Source organism: Myotis yumanensis, unplaced genomic scaffold (genome assembly GCF_028538775.1).
Source record: "Myotis yumanensis isolate MYYU_CA2020_CCGP unplaced genomic scaffold, mMyoYum1.0.hap1 SCAF_6, whole genome shotgun sequence".
NCBI classification, from domain to species: Eukaryota; Metazoa; Chordata; class Mammalia; order Chiroptera; family Vespertilionidae; genus Myotis; species Myotis yumanensis.
In genome coordinates, this window is record NW_027223757.1 from 98,085,764 (window position 1) to 98,102,680 (window position 16,917).

The window sequence follows — 16,917 nt, forward strand, 5'->3', positions numbered from 1 at the left end:
AGAGGGGCCCTGTCTGTAGGAGCTGCATCCCAGCCCTGGGCAGGGCCTGAGACCAGAATCGCCACCTGCACTTGCTCTGCACTGAGGTGCAGTGTACGTTACCAAAGGTCAGAAGCTCTCCTGCGGCCAGGGGTGAGCTGGACACTTGCTGACAGGAGTGCAGGATGCAAGCCAGTGGTAGGGCTACTGCGGGGTGGGGCGTGTTGCCCAGTGGGGAGACCACCGCTCAGCGGCTCTGGGAGGAGTCACCCGGCGTCTCCAGCCCTGCCTCCGCCCCCTGGGCTTCAGACCTCTCTGTCTAGATCAGGGGTCCTCAAGCTACGGCCCGCGGGCCACATGCAAATACCAATATTGTATTTGTTCCCGTTTTGTTTTTTTACTTCAAAATAAGATATATGCAGTGTGCATAGGAATTTGTTCATAGTTTTTTTTTAAACTATAGTCCGGCCCTCCAACGGTCTGAGGGACAGTGAACTGGCCCCCTGTTTAAAAAGTTTGAGGACCCCTGGTCTAGAGGGCTGGGGCTCCAGCGCCCACCAGGCCTCCAGCCTCTTGCGCCCTGGCTCCGTCCTCACTCTTGCACAGTGAGCGCTTGCTTTTGTGAGTTGTGTTATTTTTCCGTCAACATATTTTGGTTGGGACAGCTGCTGAGACAGGCACTCCTGTAGGCACTCGGGTAGCTCAGTGAGCAAGATGGCTTTGCGAGGGCACGTTTTCACGTGGGAGATGCTGGTCGGTGAGCAGGTGAATGGGTGAATGAGGTAGATGGGCAGCCAGGACTGGTGGGCATCCGGTCATGGCTCAGATGCTAGGCCAGCCCGTGGGGAAGGCGCCTGCTCACCGATTACCTGGCGAGGAGCCTGGCTCGGCGAGGACTCCTGCTGTCCAGGTCCTAGCCAGCGAGGAGCAGAGTCAGCATCCAGCTGCACGTGTTGTGACCTGTGTCTGCCTAACCTGTTACCCCCAAAAAGTGGCCTGAAAAAACAATAATCATCTCACCATTTCTGTGGGTGGGAAACACGGAGCAGCAGGACGCCTGGGAGAAGGGCAGGCTGTAAATGTAAACGACAATGGCTCAGTTACGGTAAAGATTGCCCTTTGCCAAGCAAGCTACAGGCCTAGGACGTGACCACCTGCCGTGACTCACTTTTACCTGGGGAGTTTCAGTTGCAGACCAGCCTATGTGGTTGCGGTAGGTCTCAGGTTGTGCTCCCTGCCAGGCACGCCTCCCCTGAGCTAGCCCTTCTCACCCACAGGCCATCTCCTAGAAGATGAGCCCAGCACCACTGGCCTACGTGGTGACATTGTAGTCGATGTGGGCCGCAAGGTACCAGGACCGACAGTTGAGGGAGAGAGACACACTGAAGCCACACCCTGGGTACAGCCCACAGGCACCTTCCCAGATGCATGCTGGGGGGGAGGGGGGAAGCGTTTTCCCTTCCACCTGGTCCTCCAGCTGGAGCCTGTACACCGGGCTGGCAAAGGCCAGGTCAGCAAGAGAGAAACAGAGACGTGTACTAACGTGTGCCCCCTGCCCCCCCCCCCCCCACGGGAGCCCCCACTGATGAATAACCCAAAGGGGTCAGAGTGGGGCTGCCCCAGGCTGACCAAAGGAGAAGGGTTGGCATGTACCGGAGGCCAGGAGAAGCGGTGAGCCAGGGTCTGCGCAAGGATGGCTGCGCAGATGTAAGTTGAGGCCTCCCTGCTGCCGGGGAGAGAGGCACCTTTACAAACATCTTTCCCTTCGAGAGGGCGGCTTGGGTCTTGCTTTTAGAGCTTTTCCTAACCTGCTGGTTCTCAATAGCCTTTCACTCAAAATAATCTGTGGGTCCGAGGGGCCTGTTTGGGGGGTGATGCTGAAACTGGACATAAAAAATTTGGCTGCCTGTCACTACTTGAACCAAATTAAGCAGACAGGGTTGGATGATATCTGAGCGTTTATTCCAACAATGCCAGCAACATGGGAGAAGTCCCTCCCCTCCCCTCCTGGCGGCTGATTGTACAGGATAAGGGAGAAAGGCTGTGTGTGTGTGGGGGGGGGGGGGGGGGGCGCAGGTAAGGGCTGCAGGTCCCTAGCCCGAGTGTCTCTCTGCAGGATCTTGAAGTCTGATTACAAGGTAGTTTTCTATTGTTGTATTGTACCCCACGAATCACAAAAGGGCGCCTCAAGAAATCGAATTAAGGAGCCACATTTATTTCAGAGCCGGCGGCTACGAGGGGCAAATGCTCTCTAAGTCTCGCAGCCCTGAATGACAGTAACATCAGGCTTATATAGGCAAATATCACAAAGGTATCAATTACATCTCTAGGTTTGGAATGAGGAACCTGGTTTGCAAAAGCAGTCTGTTACAGAAGCTAAATTGAGCAAGTTAGTTATCTACAAAGATTAATTATAGTTTTAGGTCTTGGAGCCACTGAATCAACAGAAAACACATTTTCTGGAGCCACTGAAGCAATTAAAGCAATTGTGCTGTCCTGGTCTCCAGGTGCAGAGGAATGTGTTTTGAACATCAGTGATGACAGAGAATCATTGATTGGCTGCCTCCTGCACGCCCCCTACTGGGGATTGAGCTTGCAACCTGGGCACGTGCCCTGACCAGGAATCCAACCCAGGATCCTTCAGTCCGTAGGCCAATGCTCTATCCACTGAACCAAACCAGCCAGGGCTATCATTTATTTTTAATCTTTTTCAATTACAGTTTACATTTTTTAAAAAATATATTTTACTGATTTTTTTACAGAGAGGACGGGAGAGGGATAGAGAGTTAGAAACATCGATGAGAGAGAAACATGGATCAGCTGCCTCCTGCACACTCCCCACTGGGGATGTGCCCACAACCAAGGCACATGCCCTTGACTGGAATCGAACCCGGGACCCTTGAGTCCGCAGGCCAACGCTCTCGCCACTGAGCCAAACCGGTTAGGGCTACAGTTTACATTTAATGTTTGTATGAGTTTCAGGTGTTCAGCACAGTGGTTAGATACCGTATACTTCACAGAGTGTTCTCTCTGGCATTTTTGCCGCCATACTTAGCTAGTTATTAATAAAGGAGCAGGGCGCGCATTAGGCAGGCCTTCCTTGCGCCTCCTCCCAGGGCCAGGAGTTCCCTTGCAGCCTTTGGTGGAGGGAAGGCAGTGCAGACTGGAGGTGCCGACGGAGAGGCCGGGGTGGGAGCATGAGGGGAAAGCAGCAGCGGGAGACCTGCATTTATTTCAGCGCACTCCTCCAAATGGAAGCAGCCATTTTCCAGGAAAAGGAAAAATCTCCGTCCTAGGTGATACAGCGCACCCCACCCTCCGGAGCCCTGCCTGCCAGACCCTGCATCGACAGCCACAGAGGCCAAACCTACAGTTTTGAACAGTCTCAGGACAGGTCTGTGACTGCTTGGGGGGAGGGGCCGTCCACCCCACTATCCCAGGAACCTGACTGGTGCCTCTCCCAGGCGGGAGAGCTGGTAGACGCCCCGGGTTTCCAGCTGATCCCACAACCTGCATAGGAGGGTCTCTGCCCAGCTGAGAGCAGAGTCATATTCTGGGCCACTGGCAGAGGAGCAGCTCGTGGACCAGAAACACCCCCACCACAGTCCCTGAGATCTGAACAGCACCTCCCCTCACGGGAGACCAGAGGTCTAGACTCCCCATTTTTCCTAAAGCCCTTTCAAAACAGACTTGAGTGATTAAGATTGACAGCTGCCTGGCAAGCTAAGGCGGGACTCTGGAGAAGCTTACTGCCCCAGCCCTGGGCCCCTGCGGCTAACAGACCTGCCTTAGAGGGCAGCGTGGCCCTCCCACGTGCAGTGTGCAGCCAAGGCCTGTGGAGACAGACACAAGCTGGATCGCTTGGAGCATCGAGCTGGTGCTGGAAGCCGAGGGAGGACCGTGTCTGACTGGTTAGCACCCAAGTGCCCCGGGAGCCCAGCACCAGCAGCACAATCAGCCTCAGTCATTACGTGAGCAGGATCCAGAGGGAGCTCCAGGAGGCACTAAACTGCTGAGATGAACACCACTTCACTCTTCCCTTTCTTTTTTTAAATTTATCTCTGCATTATTGGTTTATTTATTACGTTAGTCTCTATTGTTTCATTCATGTATCTGCCTTTTCCTACCCATTTTTTTTTCTTCTTTTTCTTGTCCTTTCACATCTTTTTTTTCTTTTCCTATTTTGGGTCTATCTGGTTTCTCTATTTTCCTTTTCAAATTTTTTTCTTCCTCTTTTATTTTAAACTGTCTTCCTTCCCCTATTCATTATTGTTATTTTCCTTATTTCATCTCTGCCCCTTCATATTCCTCCCCCCCCTTTATTTGTTTGTTTTCTTTCCCCTCATATTTTTTCTTTCTTTTCTTCTATCAATTTTGCTCTCTTTTCTCTTTCCTAATTCTCTATTCTCTGGTGGCTGCTTTTGTTGGTGCTATAGGGTCTTGTGAATGTTTTTGTTTTGTTGTGTGTTTTGTTCTGTTCTGTCAGCATCTCCACAACAGTTTGCATGATGTGGTCGGGGGTGAGCCTCATAGCCAGCCTGAGAGGAGATTTCATTCGTGAACAGGACAACAACATTCAAGACCAACTACAACAGGAAAACCCAAATAACTCAACTAAGGGGCTTTCCTAGAGCACCCAGCTCAGGAGATCTGAGAGACTGCACCACTGGGTCCCACAGAACCCATCCTATATAAGATCACCTCTCAAAGTCTGGGAGGCATAGCAGTTTGATTTAATATGTAGCAACAAATTCAAAGGGTCAGCAAAAATGGGGAGATAAATGACTGCTAAATGAAAGAAAAATAGGAACTGCTAGAAAAGGAACTAAATGAAATGGAGGCAAGCAATTTGCTAGATAAAGAATTCAGAGTAATGGTTTTAAGGCTGCTCAAACAACTTAGAACTACAAGCAACTTAATGAGCATATTATGAAACTTAATGAGAACTAGAGCAGCAAAAAAAGAAAAAAGAGGTAGCCCTGCCAGTGTGACTCAGTGGTTAAGCATTGGCCAATGAACCAGGAAGTCATGGTTAAATTCCTGGTCAGGGCATGTTCCTGGGTTACAGGCTCAGTTCCCAATAGGGGATAAGCAGGAGGCAGCCAATTGATTATTCTCTCTCATCATTGATGTTTCCATCTCTCTCTCCATTTCCCTCTCTGAAATCAATAAAAACATAAAAAAAGGCATAGAAACCATCAATAAGAATCAAGCGGAAATGAAGAAAGACATAACTGAAATAAAAAATACCCTGGAAGGAATCAACAGATAGACTAGTAGAAGCAGAGGACTGAATTAGTGAATTAAAAAATAAGGTAGAAAAAAAAACCACCTTCAGAACAGCAACTGGAAAAAATTTAAAAAATAGGAAGAAAGTCTAAGGGGGCTTTGGGACAACATGAAACAATATTTGCATCATAGGGGATCCAGAAGGAGAAGAATCTGAACAAGGAATAATGACAGAAAACTTTCCTGTCACTCAAATTCACAAAACACAGAGAGTCCCAATCAGATGAACCCCAAAAGACACACACCTAAGCACATCATAATTAAAATGGCAAGCATTAAAGACAAAATATATTTTTAAAAATTCTTCATTATTGAGAGTATTACAGATGTCTCAGTTCCCACCCAGCCCCAGGCCTTCACCACCCTATTACCTATTACTAACATCCATAGGTAATATCTTTGGGTTATCTTTTCCCACCCCTCTTCCCCCATCTCTCTGAGATGTATTAGTCTGTCAGAGCTTCTGTGCAGGAAACACCCTTATGGAGCAGGACTTGCTTCAGTGAGGCTTTGGTGCTCTCTGAATCTGCCCCTTGAGTGTGTCACTTATGGATGTGTAGAGCTGTAATCTGCTATGGTCTGAAGCTGTCCACCAGGTGCACTGGCTCTAGGGCCTCCAGGGAGGTGCAAAGTCAGACAGTGCCTGGGGCCACCCTGCAGGAGCTACAGAAGGATCTGCAGACGGTTGCTATTTGGTGATGCCCAGCTGTGAAGCAAGGCAGGATGGTGCTAGTGCTGGGTCTTGGACCTTTTATTGATAGTCTGGGGGCACAGTCACCAGCTGCTGCTTGTTTGAGAGATTTTAGCAAAATCTGAGGCACGAGCCAGGACAGGACAAGGTGCTACAAACAGCTTGAATGGGGTCTCAGGGAATCCCCAGGTGGAGCAAACAGTGTATTCCAGGCTGACAGAGACTCAGCTATGGCTACCAGTCAGTCCTGTGACAGGGGAGGTCCAGCCCAGGAACAATGACCCCTGAGAGCACCCCAATTTGGGAGAAAGTTGCTGCTGAGTTCCTGCCCCAGTGCCAGAAACCCAGTTCTTCCCCATATGTGTCTGGGTCCCCCAAAGCCACCCAGTGCTGGGAGTCCCAGTAAGGTCATGTGCAGGCTCTTTAAGTGGAACACCTGGGTCTCCAGCAGCCTCCATGTCACTCAGCCACAATCCCTGCTGGTTTTTACAGACCATAGTTGTGGGGATTTCTTTCACTGGGCTGGGGGAGGGGCTGGGACCCCTTGCTCCTCACAGGCAACCTCGGCAGGGACAATCTTCCTCCTGATTAAAAAAATGGCAGCCCTAACCAGTTTGGCTCAGTGGCTAGAGCATCCCCTGCGGACTGAAGGGTCCCAGGTTCGATTCCGGTCAAGGGCATGTACCTTGGTTGCGGGCACACGTTTCTCTCTCATCCATGTTTCTAACTCTCTATCCCTTTCCCTTCCTCTCTGTAAAATAGCAATAAAATATTTTTAAAAAAATAAAATAATGGCACACATGGGTGTCGGACCAGCCTGTTCCACACCTCCACCCCTCCTACCAGTCTCGCTGTGCTTTCTTCTTTACTTCTCTATTGTAGGACTTCCATTCAGCATGGTTTCTGGTGGTTCTGAATGATGGTTGTTCTGTTTTAGCTGTAATTTTGATGTGGTTGTGGGAGGTGGCAAATACAGGCATTTACCTAAGCTGCCATCTTGGTTCTCCTTAAAGAAGGAATCTTTTTTTTTTTTTTAAATTGATTTCAGAGAGGAAGGGAGTGGGAGAGAGATAGAAACATCAATGATGAGAGAGAATCATTGATTGGCTGCCTCTTGCATGCCCCCCACTGAGGATTGAGCCTACAACCCCAGCATGTGCCCTTGACCAGAATCGAACCTGGGACCCTTCAGTCCACAGGCCAGTGCTCTACCCACTGAGCAAAACCTGCTAGGGCAAAAAAGAATCGTGAAAGCTGAAAGAAAGAAATAGAAGGTTACCTACCTGGGAGCTTCCTTTAGACTGTGAGCTGATTTCTCAATAGAAAGACTTTGGGCCAGAAGGGAGTGTCATGAAGTATACAAAATGATGAAAAGCACAAAACTGAATCCAAGACTACTCTATCCATCAAGGCTATCATTCGAAATGGAAGGTGAAATAAACAGCTTCCCAGACAGCAAAAGACTAAGAGTACATTATCACCAAACCAGCACTGCAAGAATTGCTAAAGGACTGTTGTAAGAAGAATAAATAGAGAGAGTAACACAAGCATAAAGAAAGAAAATGGGCACAAATAAGTACCTGTCAACAATAACCTTAAATGTAAATGGATTAAATGCTCCAATATAAAAACAGGGTAACTAAATGGATAAGAAAACATGATCCATATATATGTGGTTTATATACCACAGAACAAAAGAGTAACAAAGGGTGAGAGTGAAGGGATGGGAAAAAATTTTCCGTGCAAATGGAAAATAAAAAAAAAGGTGAGGTAGCAATACTAATATCTGACAAAATATACATAAAAATGAAGGCCATAACAAGAGACAATGAAGGGCACTTCATAATATTAAAGGGATTGATACAAAAGAGGATATAACCCTGGTAAATATATATACATCCAATATAGGAGCATATATATATATTTAAAACTTCTGGAGGACTTTAAGGGAGAGATGGACAGCAATACAATCATAGTAGGGGACTTTAACAGCCCATTGACATCACTGGGTAGATCTTTTAGACAAAAAAAAAAAAAAAAAATCAAGGAAATACTGATCCTAAATGACACACTAGGTCCGATGGAATTAATTGATATTTATAGTACATTTCACCCCAAGGCTACAGAATATATATCCTTCTCAAGTGCACAGCATAATTCTCAAAGATAGACCACATGTTAGGACACAAACTTAGTCTCTACAAGTTCAAAAGGTTGAAATCATATCAAGCATCGGATCACAATGGCATGAAATTAGAAATCAACTGCAATAAAAACACTCAAAAACATTCAAACACATGAAGTCTAAGTAGCATGTTATTAAACAATGAATGGGTTACCAAAGAGATCAAGGAAGAAATAAAAAACTTACCAGAAATAAATGAAAATACACACACACACACACACACACACACACAAGAACAACAATCTAACATCCATGGGACACAGTGAAAGCAGTACTGAGAGGGAAGTTCATAGCACTATAGGACTATGTCAGAAAAAAAAAACAACGTCTAATAAACTATCTAACCATACTACCTCAGGAATTAGAAAGACAATAGCAAGAAAAGCCCGGAGTAAGTAGAAGGAAGGAAATAAAGATTAGAGAAGAAATAAATCACATAGCGGCAAAAAAAATAGTAGAAAAGATCAATAAAATTAACAGCTTTGATGGTAACGGTAGTTACACCCTGGCTCTTTATTATAGAGATAGTGAACTTACAGAAAGAGAGATTAAAAAAACAATCCCGTTTACCATTGCACCAAAAAAATGAAGATACCTAGGAATACACTTAACTAAGGATGTAAAAGACCTGTACTCAGAAAACTACAGGACGTTGAAAAAAGAGATAGAGGAAGACATAAACAGATGGAAGAACATACTGTGTTCATGGACTGATAGAATCAACATCATTAAAATGTCCATACTACCCAAAGCAATCTAGAGACTCAACGCACTCCCCATTAAAATACCAATGGCATATTTCACAGACCTAGAACGAACTCTCCAAAAATTCATCTGGAATAAAAAAAGACCCTGAATTGCTGCAACAATTCTGAGAAAGAAGAACCAAGAAGGAGGGATCTCAATATCAGATATCAAGCTGTATTACAAAGCTACGGTTCTCAAAATTGACTGGTACTGGCACAAGAATAGACATAGATCAATGGAATAGAATAGAGAACACAAAAATCAACCCAAACCACTATGCTCAATTAACATTTGACAAAGAAAGCAAGAGCATACAATAGAGTCAAGACAGTCTCTTCAATAAATGGTGTTGGAAAATTTGGACAGATACATACAAAAAAAAAAAAAAAATGAAACTAGACCACCAACTTACACCATACACAAAAATAAACTCAAAATGGATAAAGGACTTAAACATAAGATGGGAAACCATAAAAATGTTAGAGGAATCCACAGGCAGCAAAATCTCAGACATATGGCAAAGCAATATCTTCATCAATATAGCTCCTAGGGCAATGGAAATAAACAAATGGGACTACATCAAAATGAAAAGCTTCTGCACAGCAAAAGGAACCATCAACAAAACAACAAGAAAGCCCACTGCATGGGAGAACATATTTGCCAATGTTATCTCCGACAAGGGTTTAATCTCCAACATTTACAGGGAACTCATACAACTTAACAAAAGGAAGATAAACAATCCAATCAAAAAATGGGCAACGGCCCTAAATAAATACTTTTTGAAAGAGGACATACAAAAGGCCAAGAGACACATGAAAACATGCTCAAAGTCACTAATCATCCAAGAGATGCAAATCAAAATGACAATAAGCTACCATCTCACACCTGTCAGAATGGCTATCATTAACAAATCAACAAATGACAAATGCTGGCGAGGATGCAGAGAAAAAGGAACCCTTTGCACTGCTGGTGGGAATGCAGGCTAGTGCAGCCACTGTGGAAAACAGTATGGAGTTTCCTCAAAAAATTAAAAATGGAACTGCCATTTGACCCAGTGATCCCACTTCTAGGAATATATCCTAAGAAACTACAAACACCAATCTGAAAGGATATATGCACCCCTATGTTCATAGCAGCACAATTTATAATAGCTAAGATTTGGAAACAGTCTGAGTGCCCATCAGCAGATGAATAGATTAAAAAACTGTGGTACATCTACACAATGGAATACTATGCTGCTGTAAAAAGGAAGGAACTCCTACCATTTGCAATAGCATGGATAAACCCAGAGAGCAATATGCTAAGCAAAATAAGCCAGTCAGAGAAAGATAAATATCACATGATCTCACTCATTTGTGGACTATAATGAACAACATAAACCGATGAACAACAACAGATCCAGAGACAGAGAAGCATTGATCAAACCATCAAACCTCAGAGGGAGGTCAGGGGAGGGTGGGGGTAAGGGGAGAGATCAACCAAAGGACTTATGTGCATGCATATAAGCATAACCAATGGACACAGACACTAGAGGAGTGAGGGCACAAGCGGAGAGGGTGGGGGGAGGAATGGGGGGATAAAGACACATGTAATACCTTAATCAATAAAGAAAAAATACATTAATTAATTAAATTAATTAAATTAAAAAAAAAAAAACACCCAATCAGCCCTAGTTGATTTGGCTCTGTGGATAGAGCATCAGCCTGTGAAATGAAGGGTCCCAGGTTTGATTCTGGTCAAGGCCACATGTCCGGGTTGTGGGCTCGATCCCCAGTGGGGGGTGTGCAGGAGGCATCCAATCAATGATTCTCTGTCATTATTGATGTTTCTATCTCACTCTCCCCCTCTCCCTTCCTATCTGAAATCAATAAAAAAAACAAAAAACACCCAATCAGAACGGCAAAATAAAAAAGGGTCCAAAAATATGAAAAGAGTGTAAGGAGGCTCTGGGACAACTTCAAGTATACCAACATTCATATCATGGAGGTGTCAGGAGGAGAAAATATACAGCAAGGAATTGAAAACCTATATGAAATAATAGTGACAGAAAATCTCCTAGTTGGTAAAAGAAATAGATATACAAGTCCAGGAAGACCAGAGAGTCCCAGAAAAGGTGAACCCAATGAGGCCCACACTAAGACACATTATAATTAAAATGCAAAAGGTTAAAGACAATCAGAGAATCTTAAAAGCAGCAAGAGAAGAGCAGTCAGTTATCTATAAGGGAGCACCCATACATCAGCTGATTTCCCAACAGAAACTTCAAAGGCCAGAACGGAGTGGCAAGAAATAGTCAAAGTGATGAAAAGCAAGGACCTACAACCAAGATTACTCTACCCAGCAAAACTGTCATTAGAATCAAAGGTCAGACAAAGAATTTCCCACACAAGAAAAAGCTAAAGGAGTTCATCACCATTAAACCCATATTATATGAAATGTTAACAGGTCTTATTTAAGAAGAAGAAAATAATAAAATATATGAACAATAAAATGGCAATAAATACATATTTATATTCAATTGAATCTATAAATCAAAATAGACAAGCAGAACAAAAAGAGACACAGATTGCCGTAACCGGTTTGGCTCAGTGGATAGAGCGTCGGCCTGCGGACTGAGGGTCCCGGGTTCGATTCCCGTCAAGGGCATGTACCTTGGTTGTGGGCACATCCCCAGTAGGGAGTGTGCAGGAGGCAGCTGATTGATGCTTCTCTCTCATCGATGTTTCTAACTCTCTCTCCCTCTCCCTTCCTCTCTGTAAAAATTCAATAAAATATCCTTAAAAAAAAAAAAAAAAGAATGAGTTGTTAACAGTGAATTTAAAAAAAAAGAGAGAGAGAGAGACACAGATTCATAGATACAGAGAACATTTTGACACTTGCCAGATTGAGGTGGGGAGAGGTTTTGGGGAGATGTGTGAAAAAAGTGAAGAGACTTAGAAATACAAATTAGTAGTTACAAAATAGTCATGGGGTGTAAAGTAAAGCATAGGGAATAAAGCCAACAATATTCTAATAACTATGCATGGTGTCAGATGGGTATGACATTCTTTTTGAATGACCAGTTAGTAAGTTTTATAATGTCTAATCACTGTGCCCAACACCTGAAACTAAGATAATATTTTATGTCAACTATAACTGAAAAATAAAAAAGTGATTTTTTAAAAAGTATCAATGAAACCAAGAGCTGATTCTTTGAAAAGATAAACAAGATTTAGCCAGACTGATCAATAAAAAAGAGGACAAAAATAAATAAAACCAGAAAAGAAAGAGGCAAAGTAACAACTGACTCCACAGAAACACAAGAGATTGTAACAGAATATTACAAACAACTATATGCAACAAATTGGACAACCTGGATGAAATGGATAAATTCCTAGAAACATACAACCTTCCAAAACTAAATAAGGACGATTCAGAAAATATGAATACATGGACTGACTGGTGTGGCTCGGTTGGTTGAATGTTCTCCCATGCACCAGGAGGCCGCTGGTTCGATTCTCAGTTGTAGCACATATCCTATTTGTGGGCTTGATCCCCAGTTGGAGGCATGCGGAGACAGCCAATTGATGTTTCTTTCCATTGATGTTTCTCTCTCCCTTTCACTCTCCCTTACTCTCTTTGAAAATCAATAAAAACATGGCTATCTCTCTACCTACCTATCCCTCTATGTGTATCGATTATAACTAATGAAATCAGAGTTATGGACCGATGGCTTCCCCAGTGGATATTACTAAACAAAGAAGAATTAACACCTATACTCCACACATTATTCCAAAACATCCAAGAGGAAAAAAGACTTCCCAGCTCATTTCACAAGGTCAGCATCATCCTAATTCCAAAACCAGGTAAAGACACTACAAAGAATGTAAATTATAGGCCCCTATTCTTGATGAATATAGATGCTAAAATCCCCAACAAAATATTAGCAAACCAGATCCAGCAATATATTAAAAAGATCACACACCATGATCAAGTCAGCTTTATTCCAGTATACACGGTTGGTACATATGTCTCCTCAGGCAAGGGAAACAGAAGAAAAAAAATAAATAAATGGACTACATCAAACTAAAAAGTTTTTGCACAGCGAAGGAAACCAACAACAAAATGAAGAGGCAACCCACTACATGGAAGACTTTTGCCAATGATACCTCTGATAGGGGTTAATATCTGAAATTTATAAAGAACATATAGGACTAAACACCAGGAAGACAAACAATCCAATTTAAAAAATGGGCAAAGGACCTGAATAGACACTTCTCCAAAGAGGACATACAGATGGCCAAGAGACATGAAAAAATGCTCAAAGTCACTAACCATCAGAGAGAGGCAAATTAAAACCACAATGAGGTACCATCTCCTCCTGTCAGAATGGCTGCCATCAACAAATCAACAAACAATGAGTGCTGGGGAGGATGTGGAGAAAGGGAACCCTCGTGCACTGCTGGTGGGAATGCAGACTGGTGCAGCCACGGTGGAAAACAGTATGGAGTTTCCTCAAAAAACTAAAAATGGAACTCCCATTTGACCCAGCGATTCCATTTCTGAGAAACCGGAAACAATGATTCCAATGACTGCATGCACCCTATGTTCATTGCAGCGTTATTTACAATAGCCAAGATCTGGAAGAGCCTAAGTGTCCACCAGTGATGAGGACATAAAAAAGCTGTGGTCCATCTACACAGTGGAATATTACTCGGCTATAAGAAAGGAACTCATCTTTGCAACAGCCTGAATGGGCCCGGAGAGCGTTGTGCTGAGTGGAATATACCAGTCAGAGAACGACAAATGCCATATGATCTCACTTACAGTGGGATCTAATGAACAAAATAAAGAAAATAGAAAGAGACTTGTAGATACTGAAAACAGGCTGACAGCTGTTAGGGTGGGGGCTGGGGGGCTGGGTGGAAAAGGTGAAGGGATCAAGCAGAAAAAACAGTCTCATAGATGCAGACAGCAGTGTGGTGATTGACGGAGGCGGGAGAAGAAGAGGGTAAAGGGATCAGTGGTGACAGAAGGACACCACTTGGGTGGTGCACACACAGTACAGTGTACAGATGATGTGTCATAGGATTGTACCCCTGAAACCTATGCCATTTTATTGACCAATGTCATCTTAATAAATTCAATGGAAATTTTTTAATTGATTTCAGAGAGGAAGGGGGAGAGAGAGAGAGAGAGAGAGAGAGAGAGAGAGAGAGAAACATCAACGATGAGAGAGAATCATTGACTGCCTGCCTCCTGCAGGCCTCCTACTGGGTGGGGGTGTACTGGAGGCTAAGTCCAGCGGGTCTTGGGTCATAATAAAGGCGAGAAGTCCTCAAAAGGTTGAATGGACTCTTGCAACAGGGCTGAAAAAGAGCCCGGGGCAGTTCCCCCAACCTGATGGTCCTTCTTTGTTTACCAGACCTTACCTTTGATATGTATGTCTGCTTTGCTGGGGGGCAAAAAGTGTGAATAAAAAGCCTGGGTCTGGAGATGGAGATTTGGAGAGCCCACTTCACTAGAAAGTGGAGCCTCCCCTGGCTCCCCCATGCCTCCCCCATTTCTATTTCTAGCCTCTAGTATATCCATTTATGCGCAGCCCTTCTCCAGATTCCTGAACCCTTAATGTGGAAAGACCCTAGCAGGGGTGGGGGTCGAGCCCGCAACTGGGCATGTGCCCCCGGCAGACTCGAACCCGGGACCCTTCAGTCCGCAGGCCGACTCTCTATCCACTGAGCCAAACCCACTAGGGCTCAATAGACATTTTTTAAAAGGAAAAGGACCCCTAACTGGTTTGGCTCAGTGGATAGAGCCTCGGCCTGCGGACTGAAGGGTCCCAGGTTCGATTTCAGTCAAGGGCATGTACCTTGGTTGCGGGCACATCCCCAGTAGGAGGTGTGCAGGAGGCAGCTGATCGATGTTTCTAACTCTCTATGCCTCTCCCTTCCTCTCTGTAAAATAATCAATAAAATAAAATATATTTTAATAAATAATAAAAGGAAAAAAGGAACTGAAAAAAATAGGGGGAAAAGGAGAAAATAATATGATCATTAATAAATAATAATACAAGAATTTTTAAAAAGACTTTCATGACCTGGCACAAACTCCTTTCATCTCTCTGGCTTTCAGCTTTTTCAATTAGCAGGACGGGGTGGGGGGGTGGGGGGTGGGGGGAGTGGGGGGTGGTGGGTGGAGGCTGAACAAATGAGCTCTAGGTTAGGTCCAAGCTCCACCCTAGGCCCATCTTCCCGAGGACTTTGTGCTTCTTGTGGCTGGTTCCCTGACACAGAGGAGACGAGGGTGAGTGCTCCCCGCCATCGCTGCCAGGGTGTTTTGAACCGCATTCATCCCGGCCGAATGCAGGCAGTTCACTTGGTTGCCATGGCAAGCACCAGTCACCTCGGTAGCAAGTTCTAAATTCAGAACTAGGACCGGATCCACGGCGAGCCCAGCAGCCGGGCTTGTTCTCTCGTTGCGCGGAGCGGTCCCGCGGGGAGCGGGCAGGCGCGTGCTCCCCAGGAGACAGGGAGTCGGGAGGGGCCGCCTTCTTAGCGGAGGGAGCTGTGGGCGCCCAGAGCCCACCTCCCGCAGCCGCGGGCCCGGAACGAGACGCCCCTGCTCCGGGCCCAGGGCGCCCGCCTCGCCTCGCCTCGCCTGGCCCCCGCGACGCGGTCCCCTCTGCCGCTGGTCCGAGCCTCCGCACCGGCATCAGGCGGCCCGGCTGGCGGGGCGGGCAGCTCCGTCCTGGCCACGCGTCCCCAGAGGCGGGGCTTCAGCAGCACCCGCGGCGCCATCCGAAGGCGGCCCCCAGCCGCAGGCGGCGGGAACCGGGCGCACCGCCTGCTGACCACCGGCCTGCAGTCACACCCGGAAGACGCGCCTCGGGAGCCCTTCCCTGGGGATCGCACCTTTCCCTTCAGCCGTTTCTTAAAAGGTGCAGCACGTGTGTCATCTGTTACAGCTTAAAGGGCAGTTCTCGGAGCAAGTCAGGGCTACCCCAGACCGCCCACATCAGGAATTCTGTGGGCAAAAACCATCTTAAAGTCTGAAGCTGCTGCCTTAGCGCAAGGGTGTTTGCCTGGACGTTTCAGGACCAGGGTGTGCCCTCCGGGTCCTGGGGAAGACGCAGTTCCCGCTCTCCGCCACACGGGGGCACGACGAGCGCTGTTAGCTTTGCTAAAGGGAAAGGCCTCTGCCAGATGGTGGTCTCCAGAAAAGTCCAGAAGAATTGGAAAGACAAGGAGAAGGTGTTTGTAAACAATAGCTTTAAGCCGATCTCCAAAGCCAGCCCAGGAACGTGAGGGAGGTCCAAATCATCTAGAAGGAGAAATGCTAGCTTCCACCAACAACTTCAAAAATAACTTTTCTTAATCTAATGGACAAAATAAACTGACCAACAAAATAGGTCCAGGGGCATGGAGGCATGCAACGGACTGACGGCTCTCCGAGGGGGGTGGGTGGGGGCGACGGCGAAGGGAAGAGATTAACCACAGAACTTACATGCGTGTATGCATAGCCCATGGACACTATATATGACAACAGCCTGGGGAAGGCTGGGAGGAGTGGGGAGTGGGAGGGGAGGCGGAGGGGGAGGGGGGGGAAGGGGGACATCTCTAGTACTCTCAACAATAAAAAGTAAAATTAAAAACCACAAGGAGACACCAAAACAAACAAACAAAAAAAACCTTCTTCCAGTGGAAAGGCAGGTTATTCAGAGGGAAGGGCAGGAGGGGGAGGTAGGAGAGGGTACAGCGGGATAAATGGTGATGGAAGGAGACTTGACTTGGGGTGGTGACCACACAGCATACAACATACACATGATGTATTACAGAATGGTACAGCTAAAACCTGTATAATTTTATTAACCAATGTCAGCCCAACAAATTCAATGAATTTTTTTAAGAAAAAGAAAAACATAAATTAAATGGTGGGAGAAAAATTAAACTATTTCAAAAATGAAGGCAGATTTGGAAATAGCATGAAGGAGGATAAACCATTGTTAACGAAAAAACAAAAAAATATTTTCAAAAAGTCATGGAATACT